This window comes from Rutidosis leptorrhynchoides, chromosome 2 (genome assembly GCF_046630445.1).
Source record: "Rutidosis leptorrhynchoides isolate AG116_Rl617_1_P2 chromosome 2, CSIRO_AGI_Rlap_v1, whole genome shotgun sequence".
In the NCBI taxonomy this organism is placed as follows: Eukaryota; Viridiplantae; Streptophyta; class Magnoliopsida; order Asterales; family Asteraceae; genus Rutidosis; species Rutidosis leptorrhynchoides.
The window spans coordinates 700,243,953-700,265,962 of NC_092334.1; the positions used below are offsets into that span (position 1 = coordinate 700,243,953).

Below are 22,010 nucleotides of genomic sequence, written 5' to 3' on the forward strand. Positions count from 1 at the left end.
AAGCAAATTTCACAAAAGGAACAACCCTTCAATGTTAGATGTCGAAAAAAATTCTTTTTTACAAAATAGATCAAGACTTTTTTTTTAAACTCTCATTCAAAACGGAGCCCCCGGCGCGAAGCGAGGACTCCACAACTAGTTCCAACTAAAAATGTTAGTAACTAGCAAGTTGACGGACTGCGCGTTGATGCGGCGATTTTTGTGCCGATTTCTTATGTTTTTCGTTGCGACGTAGGCATCGAAGCCAATAGTACAAAATGTCAAAATTGTCTGTACAGAAAACAATGAGCTTATAAAAAAAATGAATAACATAAGAAACAACACAAATAAAAATGAGAAGTGACAAAAGTGCAACAGATAATATGTGAAGATAAGGGCCTGCTGCAGTATTTGTTGGCCTTATACTCCTTTATTTATTTTAGATTCATTTGTGGGTGTAGCTCTGTATATATGTGCTTCATAATTGCCACAATTAGTACAAACACCACATATTTAATGAGCACACATGAAGTGGTGGCCCAAGTTTTATTCATATTATCATTTTAAACACTCAAATATCAAATACACTCATGAAAGGAATGTGTTATTGTACATGATGCAAACGAAATCTTTAAATATTTACCTCTAAGGAAATAACATCCAATCTTAGATTGATGCAGCAGTTGTATATGAAGACCGGTTTGAGCAGATATCCTAATATCGATCGTGTTAAACATTGGAGCTACTCCACAACCAATTATTTTAAAATCAATCATAAAAATAATACATGGACAATGAGTTATCATAAATAAGTGAAAAAAGTAAATGCAGATTTGTGGACAATGGTTACAAAAACCGTTGCCCGTATGCTTGTTTCGAATGCGCTCCAGCTGATCAGTAGCAGTTGCAAAAGTACGACCACCACCAGTGCTCAATAGTAGCAATAGCATCAACACCTATGCACAAACGCATACCTTGTTTTGTACCTGTAATGTAGCACTGTTATTTGTATACTTATTCCAACATTATTTATTATTTATATCTAAGGTTTGTTGTTTTTATTTCCAGCATTAGTTTTTGTATGTTATTCGTGGACTTACTATTCAACGTAGTTGTGACATCAAGGGATTGGTGGGTTGAGATATCAATGAGTGGCTGATGTTCCTTTTTGCTGTGCTGCAATGCTAATAAAAAAAATTAATGATGATGTTTATATATATGTATGAGATTTAGATTGGCTGATATAGTACCTCCGTATTTTCTGGGAGTGGATTTTAAACCTTCGTCGTACTAAAATAACGCGTTAAAATGACTGCACACGTAGGTAGAGTCTCCTAAATCTGAATAGTAGCCCGTAACGTCTGAATAAACACAAAGAAATCACGGTTAGGAAAGAACCCTAATAGTTGAACAGTAGTTATAGCAGTTAAAAAACAACACAAAAAATCAAACAAAGTAACAGACACTTTGATCAGAAATTTGACACGTGGAGATGGCGTAAAAAAGTTCTGATTGTGATGTTAATATGGACCATGACTTTGACATGGATGCTGGGTTTTCGCAAGTAACACGAAATAGGTGCAACATTTATAATAACTAACAAAGCCAAACTAAATAAGTCGCAATGCTAATAGTGTTGAAAGCCATTTCGAACTAAGGACCGTAAGACCACACATGCCATTACGATCTTTCATATTCGGAGCTAAACTGAAAAAGCAAAAACCATCAGTTTTGGCATGTATAAATCCTCATAAGAGGTTAACCACTTCATACAGCGGTTGTGTTTGAAGTTTGTTAGGAAAAAAAATATTTTAACTTGTTGTACTCAATCAAGTACAAAATGCAATGTAGAATAAAATTTCCAGATTTTATATATAAACATATTTGTCTAAAGTCTAGACTACAAACATTCATTCTTGCACCATTCTAACTAAATGTTATTATCACTGGAGAATGTAACATCCCGACTTTTTCCATTTACTTTTCCGTTATACTAATATAAAGTCCGTTATATGTTTATAACATCTCCCGTTGATAAGCGTTTTAAATTATCTCGTTTAGGTAATTCACGCACCCGAACGAAAGTTGAGGGACTAAACTTGACAAGGGATCAAACCCTTGACTAGGTCAAAGGGTCAAACCCCTTTCACCCATTCATTATCATCCCCATCTCTCTCTTTCTCTCTAGCAAGAACACACCCCCATTTACAAAATTCATTCAATCATCATCTAAATCCGATATAGGAGGCTTACAACAAAATAAATTACATATTCGTGATCCTCTCTTCATCCTCTTCATTTTGGTACCAACCTCATCTCGTTTGGGTAACATTTCTAAAACACTAGTTTTCTTTAAATTTGTGTTCTTGACTTAAAAGTATGTTAATTAGTGTCTATGGCTCATTGTGATGTCGTGTATGTAATTTGTATGCTCGATTTGTTATTTTTGGTGTAACTAGTTCATTATGAAAATTACTTGCTAAATCCTTGATTTTGGATGATCAAATGTTATTAGATTGTTAATGTGCATGTTTTAAAAGTGCTACTAGTATCATTAGCTTCATTTTGATGTATAGATTGATTAAAGAAACTTCATAAACGCGATTATTGATTTTGTGAACTTTTGGTTAGGGTTGACAACTCTTAAAACGAACTTTTGATGCGTTGAATGCTTGTTAATGTTATTGATAAGTGTTTAGTTGTATTACATGTTTCATTACCTTCAAAACGGCATATCATATGTATAAATTGGATTCCCGAAACTTAAATTGCAATTGATAAACTTGAAACTTGAAAATAAACCTCTATTGATCACTTGTCGGGATTTCGGTCATAGTATATGATGTTTTTGCTTGATGAAAAGTGCTTAGTTGCGTTCCTTGTCGAAAGAGCTTTCCGATGATATAAGATACATATCTTGATTGTTTACGGGTCATGAAATGTGTTGGTTTGTGTTTTGGTTCGTGCACTTAGGAAATACAGCAAACAGGGCCTGGAAAACGATCTGGACGCCGTCTAGCTTCTCGGGACGCCGTACCAAACTTAAAACTGGGACGCCGTCTAGCTTCTCGGGACGCCGTCCCAATCTTAAAACCGGGACGCCGTCTAGCCAATTGGGACGCCGTCCCATTGTACTAAAACGGGCTGTTTACTTTGGTCATTTGACATAAAAATGTTTGCTATGCTACGGACCTCCGATTAACATGAAACTTGGCCAACATGCTCATATATGATTATATAACTTAGAAAAATTGTCGGATACCCAACCCGACCCCGTTGACTTTTCTGTTGACTTTGACCCGACCAAGTTGACTTTTAATCAAACTTAACCAAATAATTGTGTAATCGTTCTAACATGTTTTTATACTTGTACCTTGCATGAAACATGACAATTTGATTCACATGCTATTATGATCGAGTCTTAACGAGCCATAGGACTAATTGAACATCTTTGACCTATTGTGTTTACCATTATTGATACAAACCTATTGTTTAGGTCAAGACTAGCATTGTTCTTTGCACACATTTACTTGTCGAAGTACTTTACTACTCGTGCACTCAAGGTGAGATCATAGTCCCACTTTTACTCTTTTTGAACTTACATTTGGGATGAGAAAACATAAACATTTCTTTACTAAGTGAACACAAGTACAGGAAAACAAACATTCTACATACGAGTTTAGAACAAAATCCTCAATTCGATTATCATTAGTTACACTTGCCGGGTGTAAGTGAGAACTTATGTTGTATGGATCCATATGGGTTTGACAAACCCTCATTCAAACGGTTCGCTACCGTTTACGAATGAAATATATTTTCGAGAAACAGTGTATGTTCTAGCACTAAGTGATGGGGTTCAATGGAAGGAAATGTTAAGCATTGATAATTGGGTGCTCGTGAAACAAACTTTTGGAATGTATTACTATTATTTCATTGATGCAAATCTTGTGGTTCACTTGTACTTACTTACTTAAACCTATGATTTCACCAACGTTTTCGTTGACAGATTTCTATGTTTTTCTCAGGTCCTTGAACGATACATGATACATGCTTCCGCTCATTATTTGATACTTGCATTGGATGTCGAGTATATGTGCATTTCATGGAGCGTCTTTTGACTTTACTTTAAACCGTGTCGCCTAGTTTTCATTCGTATTATAACGTTGTAACTTAACTATTGGTTGAACAATTCTTGTAAACTTTGGGAACAATCTTTATTATGAAATGAAGGCGACATATTTTGGTCAAACTTTGTCTTAAAGACTTATGACCACGTAACGGGACCTAAGTAGACGGCGCCGTCAAACATGATTTGGTCGGGTCGCTACAGATGGTATCAGAGCGTTGGTTGTAGGGATTTAGAGTTCATTAGTGTCAACCCCGAGTCATAGGGTACATTGATGAGTCTAGACTACAACCGGCATATAGACTTGAAGTAGGAATTACTTGACTACTTGTGCATTTATACTCGAACGCTTCTACTCATATCTACTCTTAGTTCATCTTAATCTCACGTTGTTTAATTTGATTGACACGCCACCTTGACTTTATAGAATAATGTCGAATGCACATATGAATCAGGGTAATATAATTTCCGGGATTATATTACGGTGACTCATATGAACGTTCCGACATTATGGCATAAAGAATTTAAGGCGAGTCGAGGAAAAACTTCTCTTTATCTTTATTCTATATCACGGTTAGTATTATTGAGAATACTAATCAATGATATTCTTGTGTCTTGAAGGAACAATGGCTCCTCGTCGTGTACGCCGCAATGAAACTCCCGAACAAGCTCTCGAACGGATGATAGCTACCGCCGTAGATGCGGCCATGGCCGGTCACTCATCCAACAACAATAATAATAACAACCACAACAACAACAACAACAACAATGGAGCCGGAAACTCAAACGAGGGATGCTCCTATAAAGCTTTCATGGGGTGCAAACCTCACACTTTTGATGGAACCGGGGGACCGGTCGTGCTCACCCGATGGTTTGAGCAAACGGAAGCCGTCTTTAGCATAAGCGGTTGTCGGGACCAAGACAAGGTCAAATACTCCACTCACACTTTCTCCGGAATTGCTCTAACATGGTGGAACACCTATGTTCAATCGGTGGGTACCGATGAAGCTCATGCCCTCTCTTGGGCCGATCTAAAAGAAAAGATGATTGTTGAGTATTTTCCGCGCGAAGAAACCCGAAAGCTTGAGGAAGAACTAAGAGCTTTGAAAGCGGTCGGAAACGATCTTAAAGCTTATAATCAACGCTTCGCCGAACTATCCTTGATGTGTCCTAATCTTGTTAACCCCGAATCTCAACGGATTGAGCTCTACATGCTCGGTCTTCCAAAAAGCATCAAACAAGGGGTGATGTCATCCAAACCCACTACTCATCAAGCCGCTATGAACATGGCTCGCCAACTAATTGAAACGGTTGACGAAATCGTAGTTCCGGCACCTAAGGCCGAGGATAAATCGGGCGGCAACAAAAGAAAGTGGGAACCCTCCCAATCAAGCAACAACAACTTTGCCAAGAAATCTTTCACTTTCGACGGCAAGAAGGGTTATGCCGGGAATCTACCTTTTTGCAACAAATGCAACAAACATCATTTTGGCGAATGTAGTAAGCTAATTTGCCATCGGTGCCAAGGAATTGGTCATAAGGCCAACGATTGTAAAAGTGCCACTCCCGTCGCTCGAAAGTGGCCCAATGCACCAAAGACGGGCACTTGTTACGAATGTGGCCAAGCGGGTCATTATAGAAATGCATGCCCAAAGAAGAAAGATAACCCCAATACGCGCGGCCGAGCTTTCAACATCAACACCGAGGAAGCCCGGGATGACACTGAACTAGTCACGGGTACGTTTCTTCTCAACAATTCTTATGTCTCTTGCTTATTCGATTCGGGTGCCGATAAATGCTTTGCATCCAAGACTTTGACTCATTCTTTTAGCACTCCACCTCTTCCATTAGATACCACTTATACCATTGAAGTGGCTAACGGGAAACTATTAAGTGCTGACACATATTACCGGGGGTGTACGTTAAACATTTTGGGTAAGGAATTTGAGATTGACTTGATACCCATGGAACTAGGAAGCTTTGATGTAATAATCGGTATGAATTGGTTAGTCAAAACGAAATCTCACATCCTTTGTGATCTTAACGCAATCCGAATTCCTATCGAGAATGGTGAACCTTTGATTGTTTATGGCGATAAGAGTTGCACCAGACTCAACCTCGTTTCGTGCCTTAAAGTTAGAAAACTGCTCCGTAAGGGTTGTTTTGCGATCCTTGCCCACGTTAAGAAAGTCGAGTCCGATGATAAGCATATCGATGATGTGCCAATTGTTAGTGACTTTTCCGATGTATTTCCCGACGAATTGCCGGGTCTTCCACCTCATCGACCGGTTGAATTCCAAATTGATCTTATTCCGGGAGCCGCACCCGTAGCACGTGCACCATATAGACTCGCCCCATCCGAAATGCAAGAATTGCAAAGTCAAATTCAAGAACTACTTGATCGTGGTTTTATCCAACCTAGCCATTCACCTTGGGGCGCTCCGATTTTGTTTGTTAAAAAGAAAGACGGATCCCTACGAATGTGCATTGATTATCGTGAACTAAATAAATTGACGGTTAAGAACCGATATCCTCTTCCTCGCATCGATGACCTCTTTGATCAACTACAAGGGTCTTGTGTATATTCGAAAATCGATCTCCGCTCGGGTTATCATCAATTGAGGGTTAAGGGGGAAGATGTCTCCAAAACCGCTTTCCGAACTCGTTATGGTAGTTATGAATTCCTTGTCATGCCATTTGGTCTCACTAACGCACCGGCGGTGTTCATGGATCTTATGAACCGCGTGTGCAAACCGTATCTCGATAAATTCGTTATTGTGTTCATCGATGACATATTGATCTATTCTAAAAATGAAGAAGAGCACGAACAGCATCTCCGACTTGTGCTTGAACTTTTAAGACAAGAACAACTCTATGCCAAATTCTCCAAGTGTGAATTTTGGTTAAAGGAAGTTCAATTTCTTGGTCATGTTGTAAGTGACCAAGGTATTAAAGTCGATCCAACGAAAATCGAAGCCATTAGCAAATGGGAGACTCCTACTACTCCTACTCACATTCGTCAATTTTTGGGTCTCGCCGGGTACTATCGTAGATTCATCGAAAATTTCTCTTTGGTTGCACGTCCTCTAACCGCATTGACTCACAAGGGAAAGAAATTCATCTGGGCGACCGAACATGAGTCCGCATTCCAAATCTTGAAAACGAAGCTAACCACCGCTCCTATCTTGTCACTTCCCGAAGGCAATGATGACTTTGTAGTATATTGCGACGCCTCGAAACATGGTTTTGGGTGTGTATTGATGCAACGAACGAAAGTCATTGCTTATGCTTCTCGACAACTCAAAATTCATGAACGAAACTATACGACACATGATCTCGAACTCGGAGCCGTCGTCTTTGCACTTAAAATGTGGAGACACTATCTTTATGGAACCAAGAGTACTATCTTTACCGACCACAAAAGTCTCCAACACATTTTCGATCAAAAGCAACTAAACATGAGACAACGAAGGTGGATTGAAACCTTAAACGATTACGATTGCGAGCTTCGTTACCATCCCGGGAAGGCAAATGTAGTAGCCGATGCCTTAAGTCGAAAAGAAAGAGCGGTGCCTCTCCGTGTCCGAGCTTTAAACATCACCATTCACACCAACCTTAATAGCCAAATTCGGGTAGCCCAAGATGAGGCTCTCAAGGATGAAAACATCTCTCTCGAACACTTAAACGTCCTCACCTCTCGATTCGAAGTTAAAGAAACCGGACTCCGATATTTCGCCGGAAGGATTTGGGTGCCTAGTTATGGGGACCTACGAAGCCTTATTTTAGATGAAGCCCATAAGTCACGATACTCGATTCACCCCGGTGCCAATAAGATGTACCACGACCTTAAACAGCTATATTGGTGGCCGAACATCAAAAGGGACGTAGCTACTTATGTTTCCAAGTGTTTGACATGTTCCAAAGTCAAAGCTGAACACCAAAGACCGTCCGGGCTACTTCGACAACCCGAGATCCCGCAATGGAAGTGGGAAAGGATAACGATGGATTTTATCACCAAACTACCAAAAACGACGGGCGGTTATGATACCATTTGGGTTATTGTTGACCGTCTCACCAAATCCGCACACTTCCTGGCCATGAAAGAAACGGACAAAATGGAGAAACTTGCACAACTTTACATTAAGGAGATCGTAGCCCGACACGGTGTACCTTTATCGATTATATCCGACCGAGATGGCCGTTTCGTTTCTAGATTTTGGCGTACATTGCAAGAAGCGTTGGGAACACGTTTAGACATGAGCACTGCATATCATCCTCAAACCGATGGACAAAGCGAACGTACAATTCAAACCTTAGAGGACATGTTACGAGCTTGCGTGGTTGATTTCCGAAAAGCTTGGGACAAGCACTTACCTCTCGCCGAGTTCTCTTACAATAATAGTTATCACGCGAGTATTAAAGCCGCACCTTTTGAAGCGCTATATGGCCGCAAATGTCGTTCACCTCTTTGTTGGGCCGAGGTAGGCGACGTGCAAATCACCGGACCCGAACTCATTCACGAAACCACCGAGAAAATCGTTCAAATCCGAGATAGGCTTAGGACGGCCCGAAGTCGTCAAAAGAGCTATACCGACAAACGACGCAACGATCTTGAATTTCAAGTCGGTGACCGAGTAATGTTAAAAGTCGCACCTTGGAAGGGTGTAATCCGTTTTGGGAAACGCGGGAAGCTAAATCCGCGGTATATTGGTCCTTTCGAAATCTTGGAGCGTATTGGAACCGTTGCTTATCGTTTAGATCTTCCGCCTCAATTGAACTCCGTTCATCCTACCTTCCATGTATCTAACTTGAAAAAGTGTCTTGCCGAACCCGATATCGTCATCCCTCTCGAAGAACTTACTATTGATGACAAACTTCATTTTTTGGAGGAACCGGTTGAAATTGTGGACACCTCCGTCAAGACATTGAAACAAAGCCGAATCCCGATTGTCAAGGTTCGTTGGAATGCCAAAAGAGGACCCGAGTTTACTTGGGAAAGACAAGACCAAATGCAAAGGAAGTATCCTCATCTATTTGTGAATTCAGAAACGCAAGATCTCGAGGAAGAAACAACGACTACTATGCCTACTTAAATTTCGGGACGAAATTTCTTTTAAGGAGTAGGTAATGTAACATCCCGCCTTTTTCCATTTACTTTTCCGTTATACTAATATAAAGTCCGTTATATGTTTATAACATCTCCCGTTGATAAGCGTTTTAAATTATCTCGTTTAGGTAATTCACGCACCCGAACGAAAGTTGAGGGACTAAACTTGACAAGGGATCAAACCCTTGACTAGGTCAAAGGGTCAAACCCCTTTCACCCATTCATTATCATCCCCATCTCTCTCTTTCTCTCTAGCAAGAACACACCCCCATTTACAAAATTCATTCAATCATCATCTAAATCCGATATAGGAGGCTTACAACAAAATAAATTACATATTCGTGATCCTCTCTTCATCCTCTTCATTTTGGTACCAACCTCATCTCGTTTGGGTAACATTTCTAAAACACTAGTTTTCTTTAAATTTGTGTTCTTGACTTAAAAGTATGTTAATTAGTGTCTATGGCTCATTGTGATGTCGTGTATGTAATTTGTATGCTCGATTTGTTGTTTTTGGTGTAACTAGTTCATTATGAAAATTACTTGCTAAATCCTTGATTTTGGATGATCAAATGTTATTAGATTGTTAATGTGCATGTTTTAAAAGTGCTACTAGTATCATTAGCTTCATTTTGATGTATAGATTGATTAAAGAAACTTCATAAACGCGATTATTGATTTTGTGAACTTTTGGTTAGGGTTGACAACTCTTAAAACGAACTTTTGATGCGTTGAATGCTTGTTAATGTTATTGATAAGTGTTTAGTTGTATTACATGTTTCATTACCTTCAAAACGGCATATCATATGTATAAATTGGATTCCCGAAACTTAAATTGCAATTGATAAACTTGAAACTTGAAAATAAACCTCTATTGATCACTTGTCGGGATTTCGGTCATAGTATATGATGTTTTTGCTTGATGAAAAGTGCTTAGTTGCGTTCCTTGTCGAAAGAGCTTTCCGATGATATAAGATACATATCTTGATTGTTTACGGGTCATGAAATGTGTTGGTTTGTGTTTTGGTTCGTGCACTTAGGAAATACAGCAAACAGGGCCTGGAAAACGATCTGGACGCCGTCTAGCTTCTCGGGACGCCGTCCCAAACTTAAAACTGGGACGTCGTCTAGCTTCTCGGGACGCCGTCCCAATCTTAAAACCGGGACGCCGTCTAGCCAATTGGGACGCCGTCCCATTGTACTAAAACGGGCTGTTTACTTTGGTCATTTGACATAAAAATGTTTGCTATGCTACGGACCTCCGATTAACATGAAACTTGGCCAACATGCTCATATATGATTATATAACTTAGAAAAATTGTCGGATACCCAACCCGACCCCGTTGACTTTTCTGTTGACTTTGACCCGACCAAGTTGACTTTTAATCAAACTTAACCAAATAATTGTGTAATCGTTCTAACATGTTTTTATACTTGTACCTTGCATGAAACATGACAATTTGATTCACATGCTATTATGATCGAGTCTTAACGAGCCATAGGACTAATTGAACATCTTTGACCTATTGTGTTTACCATTATTGATACAAACCTATTGTTTAGGTCAAGACTAGCATTGTTCTTTGCACACATTTACTTGTCGAAGTACTTTACTACTCGTGCACTCAAGGTGAGATCATAGTCCCACTTTTACTCTTTTTGAACTTACATTTGGGATGAGAAAACATAAACATTTCTTTACTAAGTGAACACAAGTACAGGAAAACAAACATTCTACATACGAGTTTAGAACAAAATCCTCAATTCGATTATCATTAGTTACACTTGCCGGGTGTAAGCGAGAACTTATGTTGTATGGATCCATATGGGTTTGACAAACCCTCATTCAAACGGTTCGCTACCGTTTACGAATGAAATATATTTTCGAGAAACAGTGTATGTTCTAGCACTAAGTGATGGGGTTCAATGGAAGGAAATGTTAAGCATTGATAATTGGGTGCTCGTGAAACAAACTTTTGGAATGTATTACTATTATTTCATTGATGCAAATCTTGTGGTTCACTTGTACTTACTTACTTAAACCTATGATTTCACCAACGTTTTCGTTGACAGATTTCTATGTTTTTCTCAGGTCCTTGAACGATACATGATACATGCTTCCGCTCATTATTTGATACTTGCATTGGATGTCGAGTATATGTGCATTTCATGGAGCGTCTTTTGACTTTACTTTAAACCGTGTCGCCTAGTTTTCATTCGTATTATAACGTTGTAACTTAACTATTGGTTGAACAATTCTTGTAAACTTTGGGAACAATCTTTATTATGAAATGAAGGCGACATATTTTGGTCAAACTTTGTCTTAAAGACTTATGACCACGTAACGGGACCTAAGTAGACGGCGCCGTCAAACATGATTTGGTCGGGTCGCTACAGATGGTATCAGAGCGTTGGTTGTAGGGATTTAGAGTTCATTAGTGTCAACCCCGAGTCATAGGGTACATTGATGAGTCTAGACTACAACCGGCATATAGACTTGAAGTAGGAATTACTTGACTACTTGTGCATTTATACTCGAACGCTTCTACTCATATCTACTCTTAGTTCATCTTAATCTCACGTTGTTTAATTTGATTGACACGCCACCTTGACTTTATAGAATAATGTCGAATGCACATATGAATCAGGGTAATATAATTTCCGGGATTATATTACGGTGACTCATATGAACGTTCCGACATTATGGCATAAAGAATTTAAGGCGAGTCGAGGAAAAACTTCTCTTTATCTTTATTCTATATCACGGTTAGTATTATTGAGAATACTAATCAATGATATTCTTGTGTCTTGAAGGAACAATGGCTCCTCGTCGTGTACGCCGCAATGAAACTCCCGAACAAGCTCTCGAACGGATGATAGCTACCGCCGTAGATGCGGCCATGGCCGGTCACTCATCCAACAACAATAATAATAACAACCACAACAACAACAACAACAACAATGGAGCCGGAAACTCAAACGAGGGATGCTCCTATAAAGCTTTCATGGGGTGCAAACCTCACACTTTTGATGGAACCGGGGGACCGGTCGTGCTCACCCGATGGTTTGAGCAAACGGAAGCCGTCTTTAGCATAAGCGGTTGTCGGGACCAAGACAAGGTCAAATACTCCACTCACACTTTCTCCGGAATTGCTCTAACATGGTGGAACACCTATGTTCAATCGGTGGGTACCGATGAAGCTCATGCCCTCTCTTGGGCCGATCTAAAAGAAAAGATGATTGTTGAGTATTTTCCGCGCGAAGAAACCCGAAAGCTTGAGGAAGAACTAAGAGCTTTGAAAGCGGTCGGAAACGATCTTAAAGCTTATAATCAACGCTTCGCCGAACTATCCTTGATGTGTCCTAATCTTGTTAACCCCGAATCTCAACGGATTGAGCTCTACATGCTCGGTCTTCCAAAAAGCATCAAACAAGGGGTGATGTCATCCAAACCCACTACTCATCAAGCCGCTATGAACATGGCTCGCCAACTAATTGAAACGGTTGACGAAATCGTAGTTCCGGCACCTAAGGCCGAGGATAAATCGGGCGGCAACAAAAGAAAGTGGGAACCCTCCCAATCAAGCAACAACAACTTTGCCAAGAAATCTTTCACTTTCGACGGCAAGAAGGGTTATGCCGGGAATCTACCTTTTTGCAACAAATGCAACAAACATCATTTTGGCGAATGTAGTAAGCTAATTTGCCATCGGTGCCAAGGAATTGGTCATAAGGCCAACGATTGTAAAAGTGCCACTCCCGTCGCTCGAAAGTGGCCCAATGCACCAAAGACGGGCACTTGTTACGAATGTGGCCAAGCGGGTCATTATAGAAATGCATGCCCAAAGAAGAAAGATAACCCCAATACGCGCGGTCGAGCTTTCAACATCAACACCGAGGAAGCCCGGGATGACACTGAACTAGTCACGGGTACGTTTCTTCTCAACAATTCTTATGTCTCTTGCTTATTCGATTCGGGTGCCGATAAATGCTTTGCATCCAAGACTTTGACTCATTCTTTTAGCACTCCACCTCTTCCATTAGATACCACTTATACCATTGAAGTGGCTAACGGGAAACTATTAAGTGCTGACACATATTACCGGGGGTGTACGTTAAACATTTTGGGTAAGGAATTTGAGATTGACTTGATACCCATGGAACTAGGAAGCTTTGATGTAATAATCGGTATGAATTGGTTAGTCAAAACGAAATCTCACATCCTTTGTGATCTTAACGCAATCCGAATTCCTATCGAGAATGGTGAACCTTTGATTGTTTATGGCGATAAGAGTTGCACCAGACTCAACCTCGTTTCGTGCCTTAAAGTTAGAAAACTGCTCCGTAAGGGTTGTTTTGCGATCCTTGCCCACGTTAAGAAAGTCGAGTCCGATGATAAGCATATCGATGATGTGCCAATTGTTAGTGACTTTTCCGATGTATTTCCCGACGAATTGCCGGGTCTTCCACCTCATCGACCGGTTGAATTCCAAATTGATCTTATTCCGGGAGCCGCACCCGTAGCACGTGCACCATATAGACTCGCCCCATCCGAAATGCAAGAATTGCAAAGTCAAATTCAAGAACTACTTGATCGTGGTTTTATCCAACCTAGCCATTCACCTTGGGGCGCTCCGATTTTGTTTGTTAAAAAGAAAGACGGATCCCTACGAATGTGCATTGATTATCGTGAACTAAATAAATTGACGGTTAAGAACCGATATCCTCTTCCTCGCATCGATGACCTCTTTGATCAACTACAAGGGTCTTGTGTATATTCGAAAATCGATCTCCGCTCGGGTTATCATCAATTGAGGGTTAAGGGGGAAGATGTCTCCAAAACCGCTTTCCGAACTCGTTATGGTAGTTATGAATTCCTTGTCATGCCATTTGGTCTCACTAACGCACCGGCGGTGTTCATGGATCTTATGAACCGCGTGTGCAAACCGTATCTCGATAAATTCGTTATTGTGTTCATCGATGACATATTGATCTATTCTAAAAATGAAGAAGAGCACGAACAGCATCTCCGACTTGTGCTTGAACTTTTAAGACAAGAACAACTCTATGCCAAATTCTCCAAGTGTGAATTTTGGTTAAAGGAAGTTCAATTTCTTGGTCATGTTGTAAGTGACCAAGGTATTAAAGTCGATCCAACGAAAATCGAAGCCATTAGCAAATGGGAGACTCCTACTACTCCTACTCACATTCGTCAATTTTTGGGTCTCGCCGGGTACTACCGTAGATTCATCGAAAATTTCTCTTTGGTTGCACGTCCTCTAACCGCATTGACTCACAAGGGAAAGAAATTCATCTGGGCGACCGAACATGAGTCCGCATTCCAAATCTTGAAAACGAAGCTAACCACCGCTCCTATCTTGTCACTTCCCGAAGGCAATGATGACTTTGTAGTATATTGCGACGCCTCGAAACATGGTTTTGGGTGTGTATTGATGCAACGAACGAAAGTCATTGCTTATGCTTCTCGACAACTCAAAATTCATGAACGAAACTATACGACACATGATCTCGAACTCGGAGCCGTCGTCTTTGCACTTAAAATGTGGAGACACTATCTTTATGGAACCAAGAGTACTATCTTTACCGACCACAAAAGTCTCCAACACATTTTCGATCAAAAGCAACTAAACATGAGACAACGAAGGTGGATTGAAACCTTAAACGATTACGATTGCGAGCTTCGTTACCATCCCGGGAAGGCAAATGTAGTAGCCGATGCCTTAAGTCGAAAAGAAAGAGCGGTGCCTCTCCGTGTCCGAGCTTTAAACATCACCATTCACACCAACCTTAATAGCCAAATTCGGGTAGCCCAAGATGAGGCTCTCAAGGATGAAAACATCTCTCTCGAACACTTAAACGTCCTCACCTCTCGATTCGAAGTTAAAGAAACCGGACTCCGATATTTCGCCGGAAGGATTTGGGTGCCTAGTTATGGGGACCTACGAAGCCTTATTTTAGATGAAGCCCATAAGTCACGATACTCGATTCACCCCGGTGCCAATAAGATGTACCACGACCTTAAACAGCTATATTGGTGGCCGAACATCAAAAGGGACGTAGCTACTTATGTTTCCAAGTGTTTGACATGTTCCAAAGTCAAAGCTGAACACCAAAGACCGTCCGGGCTACTTCGACAACCCGAGATCCCGCAATGGAAGTGGGAAAGGATAACGATGGATTTTATCACCAAACTACCAAAAACGACGGGCGGTTATGATACCATTTGGGTTATTGTTGACCGTCTCACCAAATCCGCACACTTCCTGGCCATGAAAGAAACGGACAAAATGGAGAAACTTGCACAACTTTACATTAAGGAGATCGTAGCCCGACACGGTGTACCTTTATCGATTATATCCGACCGAGATGGCCGTTTCGTTTCTAGATTTTGGCGTACATTGCAAGAAGCGTTGGGAACACGTTTAGACATGAGCACTGCATATCATCCTCAAACCGATGGACAAAGCGAACGTACAATTCAAACCTTAGAGGACATGTTACGAGCTTGCGTGGTTGATTTCCGAAAAGCTTGGGACAAGCACTTACCTCTCGCCGAGTTCTCTTACAATAATAGTTATCACGCGAGTATTAAATCCGCACCTTTTGAAGCGCTATATGGCCGCAAATGTCGTTCACCTCTTTGTTGGGCCGAGGTAGGCGACGTGCAAATCACCGGACCCGAACTCATTCACGAAACCACCGAGAAAATCGTTCAAATCCGAGATAGGCTTAGGACGGCCCGAAGTCGTCAAAAGAGCTATACCGACAAACGACGCAACGATCTTGAATTTCAAGTCGGTGACCGAGTAATGTTAAAAGTCGCACCTTGGAAGGGTGTAATCCGTTTTGGGAAACGCGGGAAGCTAAATCCGCGGTATATTGGTCCTTTCGAAATCTTGGAGCGTATTGGAACCGTTGCTTATCGTTTAGATCTTCCGCCTCAATTGAACTCCGTTCATCCTACCTTCCATGTATCTAACTTGAAAAAGTGTCTTGCCGAACCCGATATCGTCATCCCTCTCGAAGAACTTACTATTGATGACAAACTTCATTTTTTGGAGGAACCGGTTGAAATTGTGGACACCTCCGTCAAGACATTGAAACAAAGCCGAATCCCGATTGTCAAGGTTCGTTGGAATGCCAAAAGAGGACCCGAGTTTACTTGGGAAAGACAAGACCAAATGCAAAGGAAGTATCCTCATCTATTTGTGAATTCAGAAACGCAAGATCTCGAGGAAGAAACAACGACTACTATGCCTACTTAAATTTCGGGACGAAATTTCTTTTAAGGAGTAGGTAATGTAACATCCCGCCTTTTTCCATTTACTTTTCCGTTATACTAATATAAAGTCCGTTATATGTTTATAACATCTCCCGTTGATAAGCGTTTTAAATTATCTCGTTTAGGTAATTCACGCACCCGAACGAAAGTTGAGGGACTAAACTTGACAAGGGATCAAACCCTTGACTAGGTCAAAGGGTCAAACCCCTTTCACCCATTCATTATCATCCCCATCTCTCTCTTTCTCTCTAGCAAGAACACACCCCCATTTACAAAATTCATTCAATCATCATCTAAATCTGATATAGGAGGCTTACAACAAAATAAATTACATATTCGTGATCCTCTCTTCATCCTCTTCATTTTGGTACCAACCTCATCTCGTTTGGGTAACATTTCTAAAACACTAGTTTTCTTTAAATTTGTGTTCTTGACTTAAAAGTATGTTAATTAGTGTCTATGGCTCATTGTGATGTCGTGTATGTAATTTGTATGCTCGATTTGTTGTTTTTGGTGTAACTAGTTCATTATGAAAATTACTTGCTAAATCCTTGATTTTGGATGATCAAATGTTATTAGATTGTTAATGTGCATGTTTTAAAAGTGCTACTAGTATCATTAGCTTCATTTTGATGTATAGATTGATTAAAGAAACTTCATAAACGCGATTATTGATTTTGTGAACTTTTGGTTAGGGTTGACAACTCTTAAAACGAACTTTTGATGCGTTGAATGCTTGTTAATGTTATTGATAAGTGTTTAGTTGTATTACATGTTTCATTACCTTCAAAACGGCATATCATATGTATAAATTGGATTCCCGAAACTTAAATTGCAATTGATAAACTTGAAACTTGAAAATAAACCTCTATTGATCACTTGTCGGGATTTCGGTCATAGTATATGATGTTTTTGCTTGATGAAAAGTGCTTAGTTGCGTTCCTTGTCGAAAGAGCTTTCCGATGATATAAGATACATATCTTGATTGTTTACGGGTCATGAAATGTGTTGGTTTGTGTTTTGGTTCGTGCACTTAGGAAATACAGCAAACAGGGCCTGGAAAACGATCTGGACGCCGTCTAGCTTCTCGGGACGCCGTCCCAAACTTAAAACTGGGACGCCGTCTAGCTTCTCGGGACGCCGTCCCAATCTTAAAACCGGGACGCCGTCTAGCCAATTGGGACGCCGTCCCATTGTACTAAAACGGGCTGTTTACTTTGGTCATTTGACATAAAAATGTTTGCTATGCTACGGACCTCCGATTAACATGAAACTTGGCCAACATGCTCATATATGATTATATAACTTAGAAAAATTGTCGGATACCCAACCCGACCCCGTTGACTTTTCTGTTGACTTTGACCCGACCAAGTTGACTTTTAATCAAACTTAACCAAATAATTGTGTAATCGTTCTAACATGTTTTTATACTTGTACCTTGCATGAAACATGACAATTTGATTCACATGCTATTATGATCGAGTCTTAACGAGCCATAGGACTAATTGAACATCTTTGACCTATTGTGTTTACCATTATTGATACAAACCTATTGTTTAGGTCAAGACTAGCATTGTTCTTTGCACACATTTACTTGTCGAAGTACTTTACTACTCGTGCACTCAAGGTGAGATCATAGTCCCACTTTTACTCTTTTTGAACTTACATTTGGGATGAGAAAACATAAACATTTCTTTACTAAGTGAACACAAGTACAGGAAAACAAACATTCTACATACGAGTTTAGAACAAAATCCTCAATTCGATTATCATTAGTTACACTTGCCGGGTGTAAGCGAGAACTTATGTTGTATGGATCCATATGGGTTTGACAAACCCTCATTCAAACGGTTCGCTACCGTTTACGAATGAAATATATTTTCGAGAAACAGTGTATGTTCTAGCACTAAGTGATGGGGTTCAATGGAAGGAAATGTTAAGCATTGATAATTGGGTGCTCGTGAAACAAACTTTTGGAATGTATTACTATTATTTCATTGATGCAAATCTTGTGGTTCACTTGTACTTACTTACTTAAACCTATGATTTCACCAACGTTTTCGTTGACAGATTTCTATGTTTTTCTCAGGTCCTTGAACGATACATGATACATGCTTCCGCTCATTATTTGATACTTGCAATGGATGTCGAGTATATGTGCATTTCATGGAGCGTCTTTTGACTTTACTTTAAACCGTGTCGCCTAGTTTTCATTCGTATTATAACGTTGTAACTTAACTATTGGTTGAACAATTCTTGTAAACTTTGGGAACAATCTTTATTATGAAATGAAGGCGACATATTTTGGTCAAACTTTGTCTTAAAGACTTATGACCACGTAACGGGACCTAAGTAGACGGCGCCGTCAAACATGATTTGGTCGGGTCGCTACAGAGAAGACCACAATAACAATAGTGAAAAAAGAGTCAATTTTCCAAATTAAGTACTACAGTGTTACACATACTTGGCTAAAAACTATGACTACAACATTTAACAATTTTCAAATTAAAATATAAAAACTCTGACTGCAATTGAAACAAAACTGCAGCACCAACAAAAAAATAAATGGAGCAACAAACCTGTGCCTGCTTCGGTAGAGGTAGTATGCAGAACTGGACCCGAAGAAGAAACCGTTAGTCTCATTTACCTAGAGACGACCTTAAAACAAAAGTCCGTTTACCTGTACAAAAAATAAAACGAAAAAAGAGGCAAAAACAACTCCGTCAACACCATGTACACAAATTAATATCGAAATTATAGACAACAATGGATATAAAATTAACTTAATAGAACAGAGGACTATAAACATGTTAAAGACAATATGAAATCCGTAAAAGAAAACTAACACCATCGGTAAAATTAAAACAAAAATCAAAAAAACAAACAACATAGTAACAACATGAAAGTTAAAAAGCAGTAGGATTACCAGTCACAAAATGGAGGCCGGAACAACGAACCAAATTTTCAGAGAGAAAAAGACGATGAAGGTGCAAAATAACGAAAAAGTATTCTTTTGCTTTTGATATTTTCATAAAAATACTCAAATACCAATTGCATATACCAAATCCACGTATAAAGACATGTAGACCACTCAGGTTAAGGAAAAAATATACACATTGTGTAGCTAAATTAACTCAAATGAATTATAATCTAAGAAATATAATCTTTTGGTTACCTCTGCATGAAGTTTCTTATTTATGTTCTTCAGAGCATCATTATCAGCCTTAATAGACTCAAATTGTCTCTTTAAGATATCATAATCTTTCTCTAATTGTTTAGTCTTCCATCGAGCCCTCCGCAAGAACAACATCAAATTAGATAAACCCTAACACTTAATTTTATAATTAACACATAAGCCCTAATACCGACTCATTAGAATTGTGCAATACAATATGAAAACCCTAAAATCGACCTCCAAATTCCACCCAAAAAACTGAAAAAAAGAACAAACATACCTGGATCTCCTCTTTCCTTTAGTTTAAATTGATGAATCCGACTATTCACCTGAAACCTAATTGATTCCGGCTGCTCATGGGAAACGCAATTGAATCCAGCGATTGAGGGTTGGAATCGGATTTCTGGTAGTGAAGGTGGTGCTGGTCGATGTTGGTGTTAGCAGAGACGATGGTGGCGGTGGCGGCGCAGGTGGTGGTGTCGCAGGTGGTAGCTGGTGGAAGCGAAGGTGATGGCGGTGGTGGTGGTGAAAGGCGGTAGCCAATGACGGTATTATTTTTTTCTTTTCGGAAATTGGGGAAGAATTTCCTGGAAGAAAGAAGAAAATGTTTTTATAAAGGGTGGTAAGATGTCGTTTGGTATGCCTGTAGAGGGCAAAACGGCCAAATTCGGTAGGCCTTTTAGTATATAAGTAAATATTAGAGTTAATTTTAATCGTTTGAATACTCTAAGTTAAGTTATCATTGTCTTAAAAAAAAAAAATGAGAGATTGTATATACAACCTAAAGTTTGTGTATGCTACGTACAACTTTTGAAATTTAGATTTAATTTCATGTACCAATAATATGGACAACGAGTATGCTTTGGAAAATTTAATAAGCCGTCAATCGACTTTTGGTTATACAAAGTAATAGGAAATGTGACTTTCAGTTGTATAATTATTAACAACTATGACTTTTAATTTTACATAGTAGAACACTAATTTTGAGTATACAGTAGTTCAAACTAATATAAATATAGACAAATAATTCCGCAGATATGAATATGGATAGACAAATTAAAATTAGATAGATGAATATGGATTAAAAAATTAGATGGATATAAATTTGAAATAACACCACCCGATTCTTATTCGATTCATTGCCTAGTTAGGATCGTGTCAATCGAGTGATGATCTCTATCTCTAGTCTTTGATCAATTTCAACAAAATTAAGTACTTAGATCTAATTTAATTTAGTTTATATATTTTTGCCCAAAAAAATTCTTCAGAAAGCATCCGGTTCAATTTTTCACTTATTTACTTAATTAAAGTTCTCTTTAGATATGAAGAAATTATAATAAATCTGACTGACGATTTTTTCTATTATAATACTAACGATCCCTTTTGTTTTTTGTGTAATATAATATAATATATTTAATATTTAATGAAAGTTAGAACTAAGGAAAACACATTCAATATTCAAGTCATTAAAAAATATAATATTCTTTAAGTATCATATAACACAAACAACTATATTCAAAATAAAATTCAAGTCATAAATATAATTTTCTTCAAATATCATACGAAGTATAACACAAATAACGATATTTAAAATAACATTACGACACTTATTATGAGTGGGATATATAATATAAAGAAAAAATGTATAATCAATGAATGCATGGTAATCTTCTCGATCACTGGCAACTTTTAAATAAGGTTTCCCCTCCCATTAGACAAAACACAAGGGTGTTTATCAACTAATGGTGACAAAATAGGGGTGTAGCATGAGTGCATGACCATCACAATATACTATCAACTAATCAACTATATATGCATATACATCTATAACAATTCAAATAAAATATATACCCATTTGTTATAACTTATAAGCAAGACTTAAAACCCGAACCTCATGCAACAAAAGCATGTTTAAACTAGCCTATATGATTCGTTGTTTTACGGATGAGTCTTTGTCAGCCTTAAGTTCCAAGATATCGTCATCTAGCTTCCTTTCAACAAAACGGAGTACTCTCGCACACCGTTCAGCCTTTTCAAACCGTTCTTGTGCAGTAACCAGCAGCTCTGCACACCTTTCACCCTTTTCAAATCGTTCTTGTGCAGCATCCAGCTCAGCAGAACTCTCTCTCAGATCAATTTGGGCATATTTTTTAACCAAAATTATGTTAGCTTTCATTTCCATAAGCAAACTAAACTTTTTCATGGCCTTCTTTTGTTTGTGAATCTTTCCCAAGTGAGATGGAACCTTTTTAAGGGGAGACTGTGCCAGCTGTCCAAAATAGATATAGATATGAGGTGGCAATTTGAGTAGGTTGGGTTG

The 22,010-nt window shown here is 39.1% G+C and overlaps 1 long non-coding RNA gene across 4 annotated transcripts; it reads right to left on the bottom strand.

The window, feature by feature from the left end:
• Positions 1 to 555: 555 nt before the first annotated feature.
• LOC139894123 (uncharacterized) lies at positions 556 to 20,355 on the bottom strand. 4 transcript variants are annotated; one of them, XR_011774817.1, is made up of 6 exons: positions 19,971 to 20,355; positions 19,691 to 19,795; positions 19,095 to 19,195; positions 1,230 to 1,340; positions 1,080 to 1,155; positions 556 to 965 (listed from the first exon to the last, which is right to left on the bottom strand). It is a non-coding gene; the product is annotated as an uncharacterized lncRNA (long non-coding RNA). The 4 variants fall into 4 exon arrangements; XR_011774816.1 differs by having other exon boundaries at positions 19,691 to 19,808; XR_011774815.1 differs by having other exon boundaries at positions 1,080 to 1,163; positions 19,691 to 20,355.
• Between the last annotated feature and the right edge of the window lie 1,655 nt (positions 20,356 to 22,010).